We start from the raw sequence: 19,350 nt of genomic DNA on the forward strand, positions 1-19,350 counted from the left end.
AGTCGGTTAAACTCCCAACTCTTGATTTCAGCTCTGGTCATGATCTCAGGGTCCTAAGATCCAGCCCTGTGTTGGTCTCCCTCCTTAGTGGGAGTCTGCTTGGCCCTTTCCCTCTACTCACTTGAGCTCATGATCATTTCTTTGTGCTCTCTCTAAAATAAAATAGAGGAGTGACTGGGTGATTCAGCCAGTTTTGTGTCTGCCAATAGCTCAGGTCATGATCCGAGTCCTGGGATCAAGTTCCATATCAGGCTTCCTGCTCAGTAGGGATCCTATTTCTCCCTCTCTCTCTGCTTGTGCTATGTCAAATAAATAATAAAAATCTTTAAAAAATATTAAAATAAAGAAATAAATCTTTTAGAAAAAAGTCACTGAAGATATTAAAATTGTCATATATATATATCTATATTTAACATGCATGTATATGTATTTACATATATATATGTCTATGTAGGTGTGTGTGCATTATGTCTAAGTATATGCATACATGTAGTTTTTAATGCATAATAGTTTTATGTGTAATATTAAATATGTAATAATTCATACAAATGTACATTGCATCCCTGGTCAAATTTTTAGAGTTTTTTTTTTTAATTCAACATTTAAAAAAAATCAACAATCAAGAATAGTTTAGAGAATATTGTATATTAAAGAGGATTATTGAATATGGTAAATGAGATGACTTAGTGCATATAAAAACAGTGATAATCAAAAAATATGTGCATAGGCGCCTGGCTGGCCCAGTGGGTTAAGCCTCTGCCGGGGGCTCAGGTCACAATCTCAGGGTCCTGGGATCCAACCCCACATCTGGCTCTCTGCTCAGCGGGGAGCCTGCTTCCCCTGCTCTCTCTGTCTGCCTCTCTGCCTACTTGCAACCTCTCTCTCTGTCAAATAAATAAAAAAATCTTCCCTATGACTCTGCAATTGCACTCCTGGGTATTTACCCCAAAGATACAGATGTAATGAAAAGAAGGGCCATCTGTACCCCAGTGTTTATAGCAGCAATGACCACGGTCACCAAACTGTGGAAAGAACCAAGATGCCCTTCCATGGACGAATGGATAAGGAAGATGTGGTCCATATACACTATGGAATATTATGCCTCCGTCAGAAAGGATGAATCCTCAACTTTTGTAGCAACCTGGATGGGACTGGAAGAGATTCTGCTGAGTGAAATCAGTCAAGCAGAGAGAGTCAATTATCATATGGTTTAACTTATTTATGGAGCATAACAAATAGCATGGAGGACATGGGGAGTTAGAGAGGAGAAGGGAGTTGGGGGAAATTGGAAGGGGAGGTGAACCATGAGAGACTATGGACTCTGAAAAACAATCTGAGGGGTTTGAAGTGGCGGGGGCGTGGGAGGTTGGGGAAACCAGGTGATGGATATTATGTATTGCATGGAGCTCTTGGTGTGGTGTATAAACAACATATTATGGAACATGATAAGAAATTTAAAAATAAATAAAAATTTAAAAAATATATACACAAAAAAATCTTTAAAAAACACAGACCTGTACCCCTGGGGATAAAAATATATGTTTATAAAAAATAAAAAATAAAAAAATAAATAAATAAATAAATAAATAGTAAAAAAAAAAAAGAGAGAGACTTTGAAAACCCATCAACCAATGGCAAACAATGGCCCTTACTTGGATTGCAATTCAAAAAGAAACTATTAAAAAAAGTTTTTTTAAATAAAAAAAAGAGGGCGCCTGGGTGGCTCAGTGGGTTAAGCCGCTGCCTTCGGCTCAGGTCATGATCTCAGGGTCCTGGGATCGAGTCCTGCATCGGGCTCTCTGCTCGGCAGGGAGCCTGCTTCCATCTCTCTCTCTCTCTCTCTGCCTGCCTCTCCATCTACTTGTGATCTCTCTCTATCAAATAAATAAATAAAATCTTTAAAAAAAAATAAATAAAAGAACTTTACATAATAATAAAAGAACACCTGATTATATGGCTTTCTTATTAGAAGATAAAGCAAAATCAATATATTTGGCTAGTGATTTTGAAGAAATATTGTGAAGAAGGAAGGAATATATTGAATTACTACATGAATAAATACAAGAAACAAAATTCAAACTATAGGGAATTATATAGGGTAATCAACCTGGTTTTAAAAAATAGCAAAAAAAAAAAAAAAAAAGAAGGGGAAAGCTATTTTAAAAATATTTTATTTATTTGACAGAGAGAGAGCATACAAGTAGGGATAACTGCAGGCAGAAAAAGAGAGAGAAGCAGGCTTCCCACTGAGCAGGATGCTCAGGGACTTAATCCCAGGACCTCAGAATCCTAACCTGAGCTGAAGGTGGATACCCCACTGACTTTGCAACTTAGGTGCCCATTAAAAGATTCTTAAAGGTATACAAACTAATAGCAATGTTCAATTCTTATTTGGATCCTATTTCAAAGAAACTGTTAAAATGCTTTACTGCTCATAAGAAAAGAAACAATATGAGTACACATTTATTTAATGATATTTTAGAAATTGTTTGTTCATATGCTTTCAGGTCATCTGGTAATGTGATAACCAACAACCTATTCTCATTACTTACCTATGTACTTGTCTTGGCTAACTATATTCAAGCTTTTCTCCTGCTCAGAATCCCTTAACCTTTTTTGGGCAAGCACTAACATATTTCCTAACAGCCCATTATGAGTATCAGCTCAGAAACATTTCCTATTAAAACGCATCTATTTTGCTTCCTGTTCATCAATACGCTTATCAGCCAATAAGTTCCTGTGAGCTCTGCTTATCCCTTCCTTTAAAAAAAAGACTTTTTCTTCTTGATTTTGAGCTACTTATGGATTATAACATTGGAGCATTATTATATTAGGCAGTTTTGTGCTTTCTTATCTAATTCCCAATTTGTTGTTTGTTTGTGTTTTTTTTTTCAGGTTTCTGCTGTTTTGTGTTAGAACAAAATGCTAAGGACCTTTTAGTCTTCATCCTGCTAACAGTGCTGCCAAACTCTCAGGACCCAACTTTGGATTCATGTTTCTTTTTTTTTATTATTAATTTTTTCAATTTACTTATTTTCAGAAAAACAGTATTCATTATTTTTTCACCACACCCAGTGCTCCATGCAATCCGTGCCCTCTATAATACCCACCATCTGGTACCCCAACCTCCCACCCCCCCGCCACTTCAAAGCCCTCCGATTGTTTTTCATGTTTCTTAACTGAAAAGATATAAAAGTTACTCTGAGTGGAAGTCTACTCCAACTGGAGAACTTAAACTGAGAGACCAGGATATACATCACCATGAAATAAATAGCTTTCCCAAGAAGTTGGAACCGAGAAGATGACATCAAGAAGGGCTTGGCTTCTCGCCAAGGTACCAGAACAAGTCCATACCCCCCCAGAAGACTCTTATCCTTCAGTACTCACCATTTTGTCTTTCTTTCTGGTTTTTTTTCACTTCTGTTCACTCCAACATTACCTTTGTTTTCCATGTAATTTTTCCCATTACAAATATAGCTTCCCGTAATGATAATTACATTGTACTATCTCTGGCTCTTCTTGCTCAAAATGGATTTCCTCATAATTCCTCTGTACCTCCAAAGATGCCCAAATCCATGGAATTCCTTTACACAACTCAGAACAAAATCTCACAGTTCTACTTCTGATTCCTGTTATATACTTTTGGGAAGCTCCATTTTTCCCCAATCTCCTACAACTGTCTCAGATTTAAAGGCACCCATTATGTTGACACTTGAAAGAGGCTTCATATTTTCTCTCTAGACATTGAAAGGAACCTCTTTAAATCTCAGTACTTTTTAGAAGAAGCAGTGTATACTTGCACTGTAATATAACCAAGAGTCGGTTCAGAAATATATGCATTTTCAACTACATTACTTTGTCAATACAAATACTTTAAATACAATACAGATACGACCTTATTATGGGGAACAAAAATACATGTTCTAATATACTCAGATGATCCTAATATGTATAAAATACTCAGATGATCCAAGTGTAATCCCACCTTTACTTGGGACTGTGTGTTCTAAAAACAAAACCTCTAGAACTTTCTTTAATTAGATGGGATTACAGCCACTTAGAGGAATCAGATGAACTCTAAAATACAAATACATTGACAATTATTCTTAGAAGTCCTAGGTTGTTGCTAATAAGATGTTTTATTGCAGGTGAACATGTGCATTGTATCTTCCTACTAACTGGAGTGTCACCTATTATTGCATTAATTCCATTAGTTCCTGTGAACATGTTAGCCAGACTGCCTTTTTTTCTTTCTTTAACCACTTTTACCTGTGGTTTAAGTTTTCTGGGCACTGGATTATTTTTTAAAAACTGCAAAAGCATGTGATGACTGCAAGGTAGTACAGATATCCCTCTAACTGTGGATGTGAACTTTGTTGCTTACCTTGTTATCAAGAAGCCTTACAGAAAGAGAACAAGAGGGTGACACCTGGGTGGCTCAGTTGGTTAAGTTTCTGCTGTTTTCACAGGTCATGATCCCAGGGTCCTGGGATTGAGCCCTGCATTACATTGGGCTCCCTGCTCAGAGGGGAGCCCTCTTCTCCCTCTGCCTCTGCTGCTTTCCTTCTTGTGCTCTCATTCTCTGTCCTGCTCTTTGTCAAATAAATAAATACTATATAAATAAAAACCTTTTAAAAAATAAAAAAAAAGAGAGTAAGAGATTGCAAGTAAACTTAGAAGAGTTCATTGCTCCAGCATATATTACTTATAAATAACCTTTGGAAAGAAGTCCCTTCATCTTCCATGGTCCGATTCAGGAAATAACCATGACTAGGAAATCGATTAGATTAACCATTATGCTGGCATCTAAGGACACTTTGGGCTTCCTGTACTAGAGTTTTCTCATTTGGCTCCCTTCAAGCTCAGTTGTTTGTTTTACATATTTTTCCAACCTTAAATAGTAGTCCTGTTTCATTATATTCCAAGGTACATTTATCAACAATTGTCAGACTAGCAACACACTCAATAGAAGGTATAACTAGTCCTTTGAGGACAACAAGAATATGAAGATCAAACTATGTTCCCTTGAAATGAGTCTGAGATCGCAGGTTGAATCTGGATGAACCAAACTGGGTTGGGCTTTTAAAGTGGGTTTAGGACTGCTTAGGTGAGAGGGGGTTCTGCCTGAAATTGGTCTCCAGTTCTGTGTTAGGACTGGGGTATCCTAATTCCCTAGATAACTCTTTGAGTAGAGTTTGATTCCTTTGGAATGGATTTATGCTCCTCTGGGTTGGGTCTTGGAAATCAAGAATTGGTTCTGGGTTCTCATGACCTGAAGTCTGGGTCCCTTCATGGATCTGGAGTCCCTGGCATGTTTCCAGAGATGCCTTAAATTAATCTAGTTTGCTGATATGAGTCTCTGATTCTGTATAGTAGGTCTGAAGGCTCTTGAAATGGTTCTGGAATCCCCTGGAGTGGAATTTGGATAATCTGAGCTGAGGCTAGATCTTTTACTTTTGTCTGAAGGCTTCTGAGATTAGTTTGCATCACTTTCTTAAGATTTTATTTAAGTTCTAATTAGTTAGCATACAGTAATATTAGTTTCAGCCGTGCATGATAGTGATTCACCACTTCAACACAACACCTCATGCACATCATAATTGTACTCCTTAACACTCATCCATCATATTTAATCCACCTTCCCTCTGGTAACCATCAGTGTGTTCTCTGTAGTTAAGTGTCTTGCTCTCTCTCTCTTTTTTGTCTGTGCTCATTTTGTTATGTTTCCTTATATGAGTGAAATCATATGGTATTTGTTTTTATCTGACTGACTTATTTTGCTTGGCATAATACTCTCTACTTATATCCACATTGTTGAAAATAGCAAGATTTCATTTTTTTAAATTGCTGATTAATATTCATATATATGCATATGTACCCATATATATGTATGTATGTGTGTGTATATATATATATGTATTGTGGGTTTATGGTCTGAAATGGCTCTGTATTTCTTGAGTAGGTTTGGAGGCTCTTGAGCTAAGTATGGATTTCTTAATGTTTGTTGAGACCCACCTGAGTCTAAGACCTGCAGAAGTATTGTAAATGTATGCCATGGTTAATTTCAGGTACTCTGTAGTAAATCTGTCGACCTTTGAGGTTGGACTGTGGCCTCTTAGGGAATGTCTAGAGTTTCTTAAACTGAACTGTTATTTGTAGTGGGGTTTTCTTCACTAGATTTTATCTAGTTCCTTGGGGTTCCTTGACCTAGGTGTGGATCCCCTTAGAATGCATCTATGATTGCTGAGGTAGACTTAATTTCTGAAAGGGTGAAATATGGATATGTCTGAATTGAGTCTAGATACATTGAGGTAGGTCCAGGATCTCATGAGCAGAGTCTGTGCCATCTGAGATATTCCGAGGTCCCTCTAGATAAATATGAGACACAAAGAGGCAATTTGGTTTCTTCTGAGCCAATTTTGGGACTCGTGTGGTTGTTGTCAGGGGACATATGCACTAATTCTGAGCACACTAAGGTTTGTCTGGGGTCTCCTGAGCTGAGATTAGTTCCACGGAGATTTGTCTAGGTTCTCCATAAGGTGGGGTGCTTATGATAGACTTAGTGTCATGCATGGTATTTTCTGTGGTATCCTGGGCAGGAACTTGGTCTCCTGAATAGGTTTGATGAGTCTTGGACATACCAAACTGAATCTACAAACCCTAAAGTGGACTAAGGTCCCAGAAATGGAAGGAGACCTCCTCAGGATAAACCAGTTTTCTCAGAAGTGGGTCTAAGCTGTCCAAGATGGATCTCGAGTTTTCTGAAATGAGTCTGATTCTTCATAGTTGAATCTCAATTCTCCTGTGGTTGATTAGAGTCTCCTTACCACACTTTTAGTCATTAGAGATGATTCTGGGGTCACCTGATGTTATTTACGTCTTTGGAGGTAAGTGTGAATCCTGTGAGGTTTGTCAGGGGTTTCGTAAATGGATCTGGTATCTCCTGAAGTGGATTTGTTTAAATTGGTGAGAAGCTGGGGTGAGAGCTGGGGCTGAGTTCTCTTTTTAAGGTTTTATTTATTTATTTATTATTTGTTTATTTATTTATTTACACCAGGGAGAGAGAGAGAGAGTGAGTGTCAGTGCACAAGCAGGGGGGAGAGGCAGGCAGAGAGAGAAGCAGGATGCTTGCTGAGCAAGAAGCCTAATGTGGGACTTGATCCCAGGAGCCTGAAATTATGACCTGAGTTGAAGTCAGGTGCTTAACTGACTGAGCCACCCATGCATACCTGGGGCTGAATTCTTATGTTGGTGGCTGTGTGGTGTTTTCTGTGTATGGCTAAGTTGAGTCTGGCTCCCTTGCGGTTAAGTCTTAGTTTCTGAAGCTAAGTTTTCAGTCACCAAGGTTAGATGTAAATCTGCTATCTTGGATCTGTACCTCTGAATTGGGTTTGTTACACTGGGACCTTGTCTCAGGATTACCTGAACTGACTCTATGCTTGAGATATGTGTTTGTTTTCTGAACTGAGTCTGTCTTTTTTCAAAAAATGGGCTTTGAGTCCCCAGACTCAAATATAAGCCACCAAAATGGGTCTGCATTCTGGGTTGTTATATTGGAATCCCTGAGCTGAATCTATAGCTTTAAGATAAGTCTTGGGTCTCTTGAGCTTGGCCTACCTGCTCTCAGGTGAGTATAGAATCTCTATGTAGCCCCTAAAAGAGGTGTGGCTAATAAGTCTGTTGGTATTGTCCAGGTCCACTAAATAGGACTAAGTTCCTTTGAGATAGAGCTGGCATCTCCGCGATGGATCTGGGGTTTCCTCAGTTATGTTTATCCTATGGTCAGTCTTTGGCCACCTGAAATGTGAAAACATTCAGATGGATCTGGGACCCCTGAAGTGAATATGGTGTGTAATGAGGTAGATCTACCTATATACAAATACCTGAACAGAGTTGATACTGCTGAATTGGGTGTAAGGTCATCTATGGTAGGATTGAGTTCTCCTGAGGTAAGAGTGGAGCCTGGGGGAGAAGCTACAGTTTTCTTGGAGTATTTTTGGGATATGCCTAATCTTTGCTTGTTACTTAGAGGGGGATCTGCAATTTGTTTACCTGATCCAGGCAAAGTCTGAGTTGTGGGTGGGAGGTTGGGGTACCAGGTGGTGGGTATTATAGAGGGCATGGATTGCATGGAGCACGGGGTGTGGTGCAAAAATAATGAATACTGTTATGCTGGAAATAAAAAAATAAATAAATAAATAAATAAAATAAAATAAAATATTTGTCCTTTGCTAGAGATATTTGGCTTATGGAGTGGATCTTGGAATTCCTGATTGTAGTCTAGAGATATATGAATTGAATCATGTGGGTCTGAGGTCAACTAGAGTGGGGTAGAGCCTCTGAGAGCAGCCTCAGTTTATTGAGTTGATTTTGAGTCCATTTACTGAGTAACCTGAGTGCCCTGCTTGGGGATTAGGATGCCAAAAAGTGTCTGGGGTTACCTTGGGAATTTTCTATGGATTTATAAAGAGTCTTGTGTTTTATGCAAGTACATGATCTCCAGAAGTGAGTCCGGTTTCCATGGGAGAGTCTCAGTAGTGTCTGTAGGTACTGCAGCTGAGCACTGGTTCCCAAATACAAAGAATATAGGAATATCTTTGCTCCCTATGGTGATACAGGATCAGGTTTCTTAGTATTAATATATTGAATATTGACCCAAATTGTGAGTCTGTATTCCACAAGGAGGGCTTGGATATGAGCCTGTTGTGGTTTCCTTGGGACAGTCCTGAGATAAGCTGAGGCTCTTATTCCAAGTCAGTCCCCAGTGCTGGGTCTGGAATCATAGGGATTGTTGGATTCTGTAAGGTTTTGTTTTGTTTTGTTTTTTTAAAGATTTTTATCTGTTTATTTGACAAACAGAGAACACAAGTATGCTGAAAGGCAGGCATATAAGGGGGAAGTAGTCTCCCTGCTGAGCAGAGAGCCTGATGTGGGGCTCGAGCCCAGGACCCTGAGATCATGACCTGAGCCGAAGGCAGAGGCTTAACCCGCTGAGCCACCCAGGCACCCGTGGACTCTGTAAATATTGTCTCTCTTTTTGAGGTTGCTGAATGGGGCTTCTGAGCTAAGTCTGGTTCCCCCTGAAGATGTCTCGATCCCCAGAGGATGATTCCAGATCTCTGGATTTTAAATAGGAAGGCCTGAGCAGAATAGGATTCTGTATCCTGAGTATCTAGGCTGTGGTATCCACTGTGGTAGTTCTTGGATCTCCTGTGTTTTGTGTGTGTGCCATGAAAACAGTCTCAATTACCTGAAGTTTATTTCAGGTCCTTAGGGGCTGTCTTGCTTTGCTGGAACACATAATGTGTCCCCTAGCTGTTTCCAGATCACCTGATGTGGGTGCTGGGCTACTCTAAGGGTCACAGAACTCTTCTGTATTGTGTGAGGATGGTGTAACTGAGTCTGGGTTCTATGAGATGTGTGTGTGTGTGTCTGGGATCACAAGTTGGGTATCTAGCTATTGAGCTAGATTCAGCTTTGGTGTGGGAAAATAAATGTGAATTCAGGTGTTACAAGGTGTATGTGGGGTCCATGAAACTGAGGCACATTTCTCTAAAATGAGTCTGACATTATGCAAGGTAGGTCTGCCATATTGAGGATGGATATCTAGTATCCTGAACTAGGTCATCCTCTCAGAGTTGTACTAAAGTTCCCTGAGGTGAATCTGGTTCCTTTGAGATGACCTCCCTGAAAATATTATTGCCCACTTAGCATTTCGTCTGGGGATAAGCTGTTATCATAGAGATGGGATATGATCCACTGAAATGAGTTTGGAGTTCCAGAGGGAGGTCTGGAACTGAAATTATACCAAGGGATGCATGTAATGGGTCTGGGTTCCTTCCATGTATCTATGAAGTGGATATGGGATCTCCTGGACTGAGAATTACTCCTGAGATATATCTGTGTTTCTCTAAGGTTTGTCTAGGGCTCTAGTGTGTAGAGCTGGTGACTTCTGAGATGATTCTAGATCCTCTGATTTGGATTTTGCTCCTCAGTGATGGGTCTGGGACCCATAAAGTGGATCTAGGAACTGCTAAGGGAAAACGAGGTTCTCTTTAGCCAAGACTGGTAGTCCTATGTTAAGTCTAGATCTCCTGAGGTAAGTCTAGTTCCTTTGGGGTCGGGTGTCCACTGAGATGGAGACTTCTGAAATGAATCAGGGATTTTCTGAGATGACTATAGTTGCCTGAGATTGGTATGGTGTCGACTGAAATAAGTCTAAATACTTTTAGGTGTATCAGGTTTTGGTATCACCTGAAATGAGTCTAGGACTCTTGAAGTTATGGCAGGTGTCCTGGAGTGAGTAAGGGTCACCTTAGTACATCTGGAGAGGCCATGAAGTTGGTCTGGTTTCCCAATATAGTGTCTTGGATGCCTGGCAAAGTCTGATTCCACAGAAGTGGGTTTTGACTTTTTAAAGATGAATCCTGGATCTTCTGAGCAGATTCTTTGTTGTTTAATGTGGGTGTGTAGTCCTTAGAAATAGGATTTACTTGTATTGTCTCTTGGCCTGAGTATATATATCCCATTGGCAGACTCTGCATGTCATCTGGGGATATTTTATTTGCCTGGGTCTGCAAATGTAAGTTATGTGTTTCCTGTTGTATGTATAGTTGTTGTTGGTAATATATGTTTTGTTTCCAAGTATTATTCTGGTATCTCCTAAATTGGGATTAGAGTTACTCAGTTGGGTTTAGGTCATTCAGGCATCCATGATTTGTAAGTAGTATTTATATCACTATAAGCTGGGTTTTTAAGACTTGGAGTAATGTCTTTGGATTCCCATTCTGAATGTATAAACAGTAAAATGAGTCTATGTTTTCCTGAGGTGAATGTGAAACTCCAGAAATAAGCCTGCATTCTCTAATTTGTGCTTCTCTTCCTTGGAGCTGATTATAGATTTTCTGGTGTGGGGTTTTGTGTGTGTATGTGTGTGTATGTGTATTTGAGACTCCTGAGGGTTGTTATGTGGGGATGTCAGAAATGAGTCTGGGATCCTTGAAGTAAGTTTTGGCCTTTAAATTGAGTTGAGGTTACCTGAGTTTCATATGGATATAGACAAAGTGTGTTTGGGTGTTCTGAGATATGCCCATCAATTCCTGAACTTACCCAGGAAACTCCAAAAATGGGACTTTGGTCATTGATGTGTATCTATTATTTATAAGGGGGATCTGGGGGCATCCTGAACTTAATACTCTTCTGAAGAAATTTTTTGTAGTCATCTCTGATGGTTTTGAATCATCTGAGCAGACTTGGTGTGATCTAAGAGTATCTGAGTCACCTGATACATTGCTTGGGGATACCTATGCAGTGTCTGATATTATTGAAGTGATTGAATGTTCCTGGAGGCGGGTGACATTGACTTTTCCTTACTCTGTATTATCTTATATGGGTCAGAAATTCTGTTTGGTGGATCTCATTCACATAATTTGGTCTGAAGCCACCTGGCATGTTGTATGTGGTCGCCTGAACTGATCTTGGTTGCATAAGATTGGATATATCCTTTGAGGTGGGCCATAATCCCTTGGTAATTAAGGTAGGTTCCTTTGAGGTAGACTTGAGACTTTTGAGGTGAATCTGGTACCCTTGATAGGATGATCCTCTGAGCCTAAGATGGATCTATGATATCCAAATTGTGTCTGGGGGCTTCTAAATCTGTGTCCCATTAGTTGGTTCTAGATACTCTAAAGTAGTTTGGGTTTGGGGTTTTTGAAGATGGGTTTGAAGTGTCCTGAAGTGTATTTAGGGTCCCCTGAAGTGGATCTGTGATCTTCTTTGTTTTTGGATCTGTCATCTTCAAGGTAGATCTGATATATTTTAAACTGAACCTACCTCCCCATATTTAGATTGAATTTAATCTTCTGAACTAACCCCAGGACACCTGAGCTGTGTCCAGTCTACTTGGTATGAAATTTTAAGACTCTTGAGCCCTTTCTGGTTCTCCATATCTTCTGATATGGATCTGAAAATCCTGAAGTAGTTTTGGGAGTATAGTTAGCCATTTTGGTAGGCATAAATTTAATATTTTATTTTCTGACATAACGTAAGTCTCTTAGGTTTGGTTTTCATCTCCTAACCTGTGTTTTGTGTGATCCTGTTTGTCTTCTGGAGAGGCCTGAGCTGAGACACAGTTTGTAGAGTGTGTTTTGAAAGTCCCAAAGTGGTTCTAATAATATAGTTATTCTGGGACCCACAGAGTGTATCAGAGCCCCTTAACAGGGGCATTGGCCTGATTCTAGATTCACTATTGTGGTTCTCTGTTTCTTTGAGTTGGTTCTGGGTTACTCTGAGCTATATCTGGAATATTATTAGCTGAGTGTGAGTTCTCAGCCTAATATGTTGCTTGGCAATGTATGAGCTTAGTCTGGTGTTTCTGAAGTATATTAAGGTATTCTGATCAGGTTTGGGGTTCCTGACTATTACTAGATCCTCTGAGGCATTCCTGAGGTTAATTAAAATAGTTTGGAATTCTTTATAATGGGCTTATACTCCTTGGATTTATGGCTGGAATTGACTGTGCTGAGTCTTGATATCCAGAATTGTATCTTTTCCTTAACTAGGTCTAGATCAGCAGAATTAAGTCTGGATTTTCTTTTTTTTAAAGATTTTATTTATTTATTTGACAGAGAGAGATCACAAGTAGGCAGAGAAGCAGGTAGAGAGAGAGAAAGGAGGAAGTAGGCTCCCTGCCGAGCTGAGAGCCCAATGTGGGACTCGATCTCGGGACCCTGGGATCATGACCTGAGCTGAAGGCAGAGACTTAACCCACTGAGCCACCCAGGCACCCAAGTCTGGATTTTCTGATGTGTCTATGCTCCTTTGAATTGGTCCTGTTCTACGCAGCTGTATTTCTGGGCACTCTAGCTGTTTCAGTGTTTCCCAAATGAATCCAGGTCTTTTGAGCTGAGTTTGTGATCCCTGAGGAGGACTTAGAGTATCTGGTTTGTGGTTCACTAAACTAGGTCTGATTTCTCATACACTGAATGAGGGTATTTTGAGTATTACTTGTACATGTGTGAGCTAAGTCCTAGTCAGTCAAGAGCTGTAGTATCTGCTCTAGGGGTACTTGACCCCATTCTTTAGGGTTGTAGTTCTCTGAATTTGGCCTGGGGCCATTTGGCTGCTACCTCCTGAGCTGAGTCTGAGTCATTGTGTTGTGTCTAAATTCTCCTGTGGTGAGTGTAGGCCCACTGGTATATTATTTGGGAATGCCTGAGATGAGTCGGGGTTCTGAACAGACTATGTGTCTCCTAAGGTGGCACTGGGACTTCTTTGGCTCTTTAACCTCTTCATCTAAGTCTTGAACTTTGTAAGATTGATCTGGGTCTACTTGGCTTTATGTCAGTATCCTCTGAGTTGAATCACGTCTCCCTCAGGACAGGTGGAACTCTGAAGTGTATCCTGGTGGGAATGAATGAATTTGAAATCAACAGGTAGATATATAATCAAATGTCAAAGATCTTAGTTTATTGAGTTTACTCAAGAGTCCTGTAGGAGAGTGTTTAGGTTCCTTGAAATGTGCTCTTGGGCCCCTCCACCTCATGTGTTGTATGGGGGATGCCTGAGTGGCATGTGTATCTTTATTATATCTTTTTTAAAAAAAGATTTTATTTATTTATTTGACAGAGATCACAAGTAGGCAGAGAGGCAGGCAGAGTGAGGGTGGCAGGCGGGGAAGCAGGCTCACCGCTGAGCAGAAAGCTTGATGTGGGGCTCAATCCCAGGACTCTGGGATCATGACCTGAGTCGAAGGCAGAGGCTTTAACCCACTGAGCCACCCAGGCGCCCCTTTTTGATATCTTCTGAACCAACTCTTTGTTCCAGGAACTAGGTCTGGGACATCTTTTGAGGTACTAAGGTGTCTGGAATAATTTATAGAACTTTGAGGAGACTATTTTCACCTGTGTTATGTGTCTTTGGCTTATCTGCTATTTTCTCACCTGAATGATTTCTTTTTTGGATGTTCTCTGCATCCAGAAATGAGTCTGGTACCCTAATGTGGTTCTGTGTTTCTTTGAGTTGGTTCTGTGTCCCTTAGAGCGGGGTCTGGAATATTCTTAGTTGAGTGTGAGTACTCTGCTGAATCTGGTAGATTTGAGATTCCCTGTGTTGGGTCCGATAACTCTTGCACTGACTGTGGACTTTCATGGTGTTATTTGTGGATACCTGAAGTAAGCCTTATTCCCTTTATTTTGAGATTTTTCTCCAGGAATACTAGGACCTTTAATTTTTCCTGAAGTCATTTAAATTCTCTGGAGTTCTATGGTGTATTATCCAGGGTTTCCTGAACTGAGTATGGATTCTGAGAAATGTCTCCATGGTTCCCTCACTTGGGTTCAGGGATCCTTGAGAAAGTTGAGTTCCTTTCTGTGAAAGAGTTGATTTGGGAAGATATCATTTGGGAATGCCTGTATTTGATTGACACATAGTAAGTATGATTTCCTTTTGTTGCATCTTGTATCATATGTAACCGGTTTTAAGCCCCCTCCTGTAGGTCTGGGACTGATTGTGGTTAGAATGACCTGCTATATTGTCTGGTGTGCCCTAAGCTGTTTGATACTCTTGAGGAATACTGAGTCGCTGTCATAAATGGGAAGCCCATTTATCTGGAGTTTTATCTGGAGATGCCTGAACAGAGTTGGATATTAGGTTTAATGTAGTGGTCCCCTGAGCTTAATCTGTATCTTTTAGAAAGATCTTAATCCATAAAATGTTTTTCCTGTGGTACTATGGAGTATTGTCTGAGGGATGTTTGAGCAGTGTATGTTTCCCCAAACAAAAGCAGCATCCAGTGAGGCATATGCAGGTTTATTGTGAAAGCCTGAGACGCTGCAATGATGCCTGGGGGTCCTTGATCTGAATCTAGCTTACCTGGTTTCTCTGGTGTACTCCTAGGTGATCTGTGGGTCTGGTGTCTCTTGAGCTGATCTAGGGTACCTCAGGTAGTTCTAGAGTTTCCCCAATTGAATCTGGCACTTATGAACTGGATCCTAAACTGAGTATACATCTTCACATGTTGTTTGGGGTCTCCTGAGGTGTGTTGGGGTTGGTTGACATGTGTCTGGGGACCCTTAAGATTGCCTAGGGTCTCCTGGAATGTTTTTGTGTCCTACAGTGTTTTAATTATCCCAAAGCAAGTTCACTGTTTTGTTAAGTGCTTCTACAGTCTCTTGTCCTCAGTCTGGTATAAAAGTGCTTACATGTGCAGTGTTTAGGTGAGTATGTATCCTTCAATGAGGTCTTGGGCTGCCTCAGATGGTTCAGGGACTTAAGATTTATTGTATGGCATTACATGTGTTTAGTGTGGGTTCCCTATGTCAGTCTGGGGTTCAACAGTAATACCTGGGTTCTCTGAGGTTGGTCTGCACTTCCTGAGATTAATCTGCATCCATAAACCAAATCTGGGTTCTCTTAATTTTGTTGGAGGCCCCTGAGACATGTTTTGAAATCCCGTTGTTGAGGATGCCCTAGTTTATTCTGAATATATGATATATATCCTGGTTAACCTAAGTAATTCTGGATGCTTTGAGGTGGGTCTGGATCCCTGAGGTGTATTTTGATTTATTTGAGGTGATTCTGCAGCCATTATGACCCTCCGCTCCTTTCAATATAGTGCTAGTTCTCAAATACATATGATATTCTGGGTATTTGATGTAGAAAGACTCCTTTGCTTTTCCTTGGGATGAGACTTGTATTCCCTGGCTTTTTAGAGAGATGCTCTGGAACCTGTTGTTGGTGTCTAAGGTCCTGGTCATTTTCGTCATTTGTAAAACACACAAATAAAATGCCCTCTGGGTATGTGTTCTCTGATGTATTTTTACATGGTGAGGCTTCCCTGATAAAGCCTTGGGAACTCTTTATCCTAGTTCCAGTCCTCTTAGCTGAGTCTTGTTTTCTGAGCTGAATATGGGACCCTGAGGTGGGTTTTTGGAAACATGTACTGGTGTGTTGTTTGAGGAATTTAGTGGGTCCTCTGTCCTGAGACTCTGTCTTCTGTGGAAGGTCGTACATAACTTGTGCTGAGTGTGTATCTTTTGAGGTACTTGTTGGAGTTACCAAAGCTATGTGTATGCATGATTAGGAGCATATAGAATAGATGCCTTCTGTTTCTTAAATGTCTTTATTTGGTATAAGGCTCCTTGAATTTCTTTTGGAACCCCTTACGGTATTGACTCTGGTTTTCTCAGTGTGTATTGTCTCTTGAAATGAATTTCAAGAGGTGGGTCCGTATCATATAAGGTGGATTTAGGGTTCTTTGGGTTGATTGTGGTTATGATGTATTACTTGGAGATAACTAAAATAAGTTGAGTCCCATTTTGAATCTGTATCCTTTACATGGAAATTTGAACTTATGTGTTAGTTTTTGTGCCTCCCTACCTGGATCCCCAATTTTAGGGTGTAGTCACATGATGTGTAATGTGAAGTCCTCTCATCTAAGTCTGGGTGTACTGACAATGTCTGGTTAACTTGTTGTTTTTTTCTGGCTCCCATAGGTTTTATACCTAGGTAGAGTTGGTTCTCTATGATGAGTTTTGGTCTGTTGTGGTGGAAGTGGGTCTTCCTTTAAGGAGCTGAGACCCCAGTGATGTAATCAAGGAATACTTTAACTGAAATCTGTATCTCATGATCTGGGTCTTGGATCTCTTAACTTGGATCTCTGGTTTCCAAACTGATTCTGGATCACCTGACTTGAATCTGGGGAAATCACAGGCGTAGTTAGATTCTCTCATTTGAAACTGGGACCTCCAATAACTGACCTGGGGAAGCTCTCTGGGGTCCCCAAAGATGTTTTTGTGGTTCCTGAACTGAATTTACATTTCCTGAAATGGCCTGATGACTTTGTGAATTCCTGAGATCCCATGCTATTTTCTGAGATATCTGAGCCGAGTTGTGGCCCCCATGTGTGAGTCTGGGTGCCCCTGAGTCTAGAGAGTCCACAGTGAATTTTGATTGCCTGATATGAGTTTTGTGTACCCAGAGTATATCTGGGTTCCTTCTGAGATTTGTCAAGATCTCAGCTGAACTAGGATACCCTGCAATGGTCTATAATCCTGTGAGGTGGGGTTGCCAACTCCAAGATGGATCAGGATAAGCCAGAACTGATTGTGCCTCTCACAGTTGGATCTGAGCATAGATGTGGTGTGTCTGTTCCTCTGTGAGACAGGCTTGAGACCATTTAAGGTGGCTAGTAGACACTACAGTGATGTTATATGATGAGTGATGTGAGTCTGCATACCTTCTGAGATGTGCCAGAGTACCCAGAAATGAGTGTGTGTTCCGGGTGTGTGTCTATACTCTTAAACTAGAGCTAAACTCCTCTGACATTGTTAGAGATATCCTTAGCAGGAACCTGAGTATCCTTAGCTGTGCTCTCTAGTTCCAGAGCTGAATCTTGGTAACCTCTACTGGATCTGAGATCCTTACGTGGACGTGAGACTCTAGTGTTGAGTGTGGGCCCATCTGTGTAGTCTCCGAAGGTGTCTGAGTCAAGTCTCCATATCACTATGCTGATCTGGGATCCACCATGTGTAGTTTTGGACCCTTCCTTCCTCCTCTCTCCCTCCCTGCCCCCTTCCTCCCTCATTCCCTTCCTTCTTCTCCCCCCCCCCCCACCCACTTTCAAGAGTATAAGGCCCTTTAGTTCTTTTTTGGATGCCTGAGCTGAATATGAGTGTTATTTCTTTTTTTTAAGATTTTACTTATTTATTTGTCAGAGAGAGAGAGAGAAAGTGAGCACACAAGCAGGCAGAGTGGCAAGCAGAGGTGGAGAGAGAAACAGGCTCCCCGCCAAGCAAGGAGCTTGACGAGGGACTCGATCTTTGGACCCTGGGATCATGGCCTGAGCAGAAGGCAGTGGCTTAACTGACTGAGCCACCCAGGCATCCCAAAAGTATGCACACATTTTTTTTTTCTTTCTAGGATTTTATTTAGTTAGAGAGAGAGAGAGAGCGCGCACAAGCAGGAAGAGCAGCAGACAGAGGGAGAAGCAGGCTCTCTGCTGAGCAAGGAGTCTGATGTGGGATTCAGTTCCAGGATCCTGGGATCATGGCCTGAGCCAAAGGCAAGCACTTAACTGACTGAGCCACCCAGGGGTCCCTGAATCTGGGTGTTGTGAGACTTAGCAGAACTCTTTTAGTCTGATCCTGTTTTCCTGAGGTGTCTAGATTACTTAAGGTATGCTTCAGCCTTACTGAGGTGCATTTGGGTCCTTCTATGGCACATTTACACACCCCAGGTGATGTCTGAGTGCCATATCTGAGTCTATATTCCCAAATTTAGACAAAGTTTTTATATGTGGGCCTTGGGAAAAGAGTCAGGGATTTCTGGTGTGGGGTCTTCTGGTCTCAGGGGTGGGCTCTCTGAGATAGTTTGGGATACCCTTAGATGATTCACTGAGGTAGATATGTGTCCCTTGATGTAGACTTTATCTCTCTTTTGCTAAGTTTGGGGTTATTGAGAGTGTTAAGTTAAGATGCCTCAGTTCAGTCTTTGTCTTATATGGGTCTGAAATAAATAGTTATTAATTTTTTTATATATTTAGGTGCTCCCATGTTGGGTGCATAAATATTTAAAATTGTTACATCTTCTTGTTGGATAGACCCCTTTATTATGATATAGTTTAATTCATTTCTTGTTAATAGTCTTTGATTATAATAGAGTTTGTTTGACATAAGTATTGCTACTCTGGCTTTCTTATAGACATCCATTTGTGTGGTAAATGTTTCTGTATTCCCTTACTTTCAGTCTGTAGGTGTCTTTAGGTCTAAAATGCATCTCTTATATGCAGCAAGTAGATGGATCTTATTTGTTTATCCATTCTGACATCCTGTGTCTTTTGATTGGAGCATTTAGTATGATTATGTTCAGAGTAATTATTGATAAATTTGTATTTAATGCTGTGTCATTTCTGTTTTGTCATTTGTTTTCTCATTTCTAGAGATTTCTGTGATAGTTTATTGAGTTTGTACTCTTGATCTCTCCTTTCCCTCAAACAGCCTCCTTTAATATTTCCTGTACTGGTTTAGTGATCATAAACTCAATTAGTTTTTATCTGTAAAACTCTTTATCTCTTCTTAATGATGTCCTTCCTGCTTTGAGCATTGTTGACTGCCAACAACTTTTCCTACTCAGCACGTTGACTATATCATATCATTCCCTATGGCTTGCCATGTTTCCGTGGAGAGATCTTCAGCTAGACATGGAGCTTCCCTTGCCAATTGGAAACTTCTTTTGTCCCTTTTTCTTCTTTTAGGATTATTTTCCTTAATAGTGTATTTTGTAAATGTGATTACAGTTGTCTTGGTGTTGTCCCACTGTTTTTTAATAACCTTTTTAAAGTGTTAATTTTAA

The 19,350-nt window shown here is 40.5% G+C and overlaps 1 long non-coding RNA gene across 1 annotated transcript; it reads left to right on the forward strand.

Moving 5' to 3' along the window:
• Positions 1-1,123: 1,123 nt before the first annotated feature.
• Positions 1,124-18,771, forward strand: LOC116583906. Its single transcript, XR_004282961.1, has 3 exons — positions 1,124-1,133; positions 9,712-9,717; positions 18,700-18,771. It is a non-coding gene; the product is annotated as an uncharacterized LOC116583906 (long non-coding RNA).
• Positions 18,772-19,350: the final 579 nt, after the last annotated feature.

The sequence above is a fragment of the Mustela erminea genome, chromosome Y, assembly GCF_009829155.1.
Source record: "Mustela erminea isolate mMusErm1 chromosome Y, mMusErm1.Pri, whole genome shotgun sequence".
NCBI classification, from domain to species: Eukaryota; Metazoa; Chordata; class Mammalia; order Carnivora; family Mustelidae; genus Mustela; species Mustela erminea.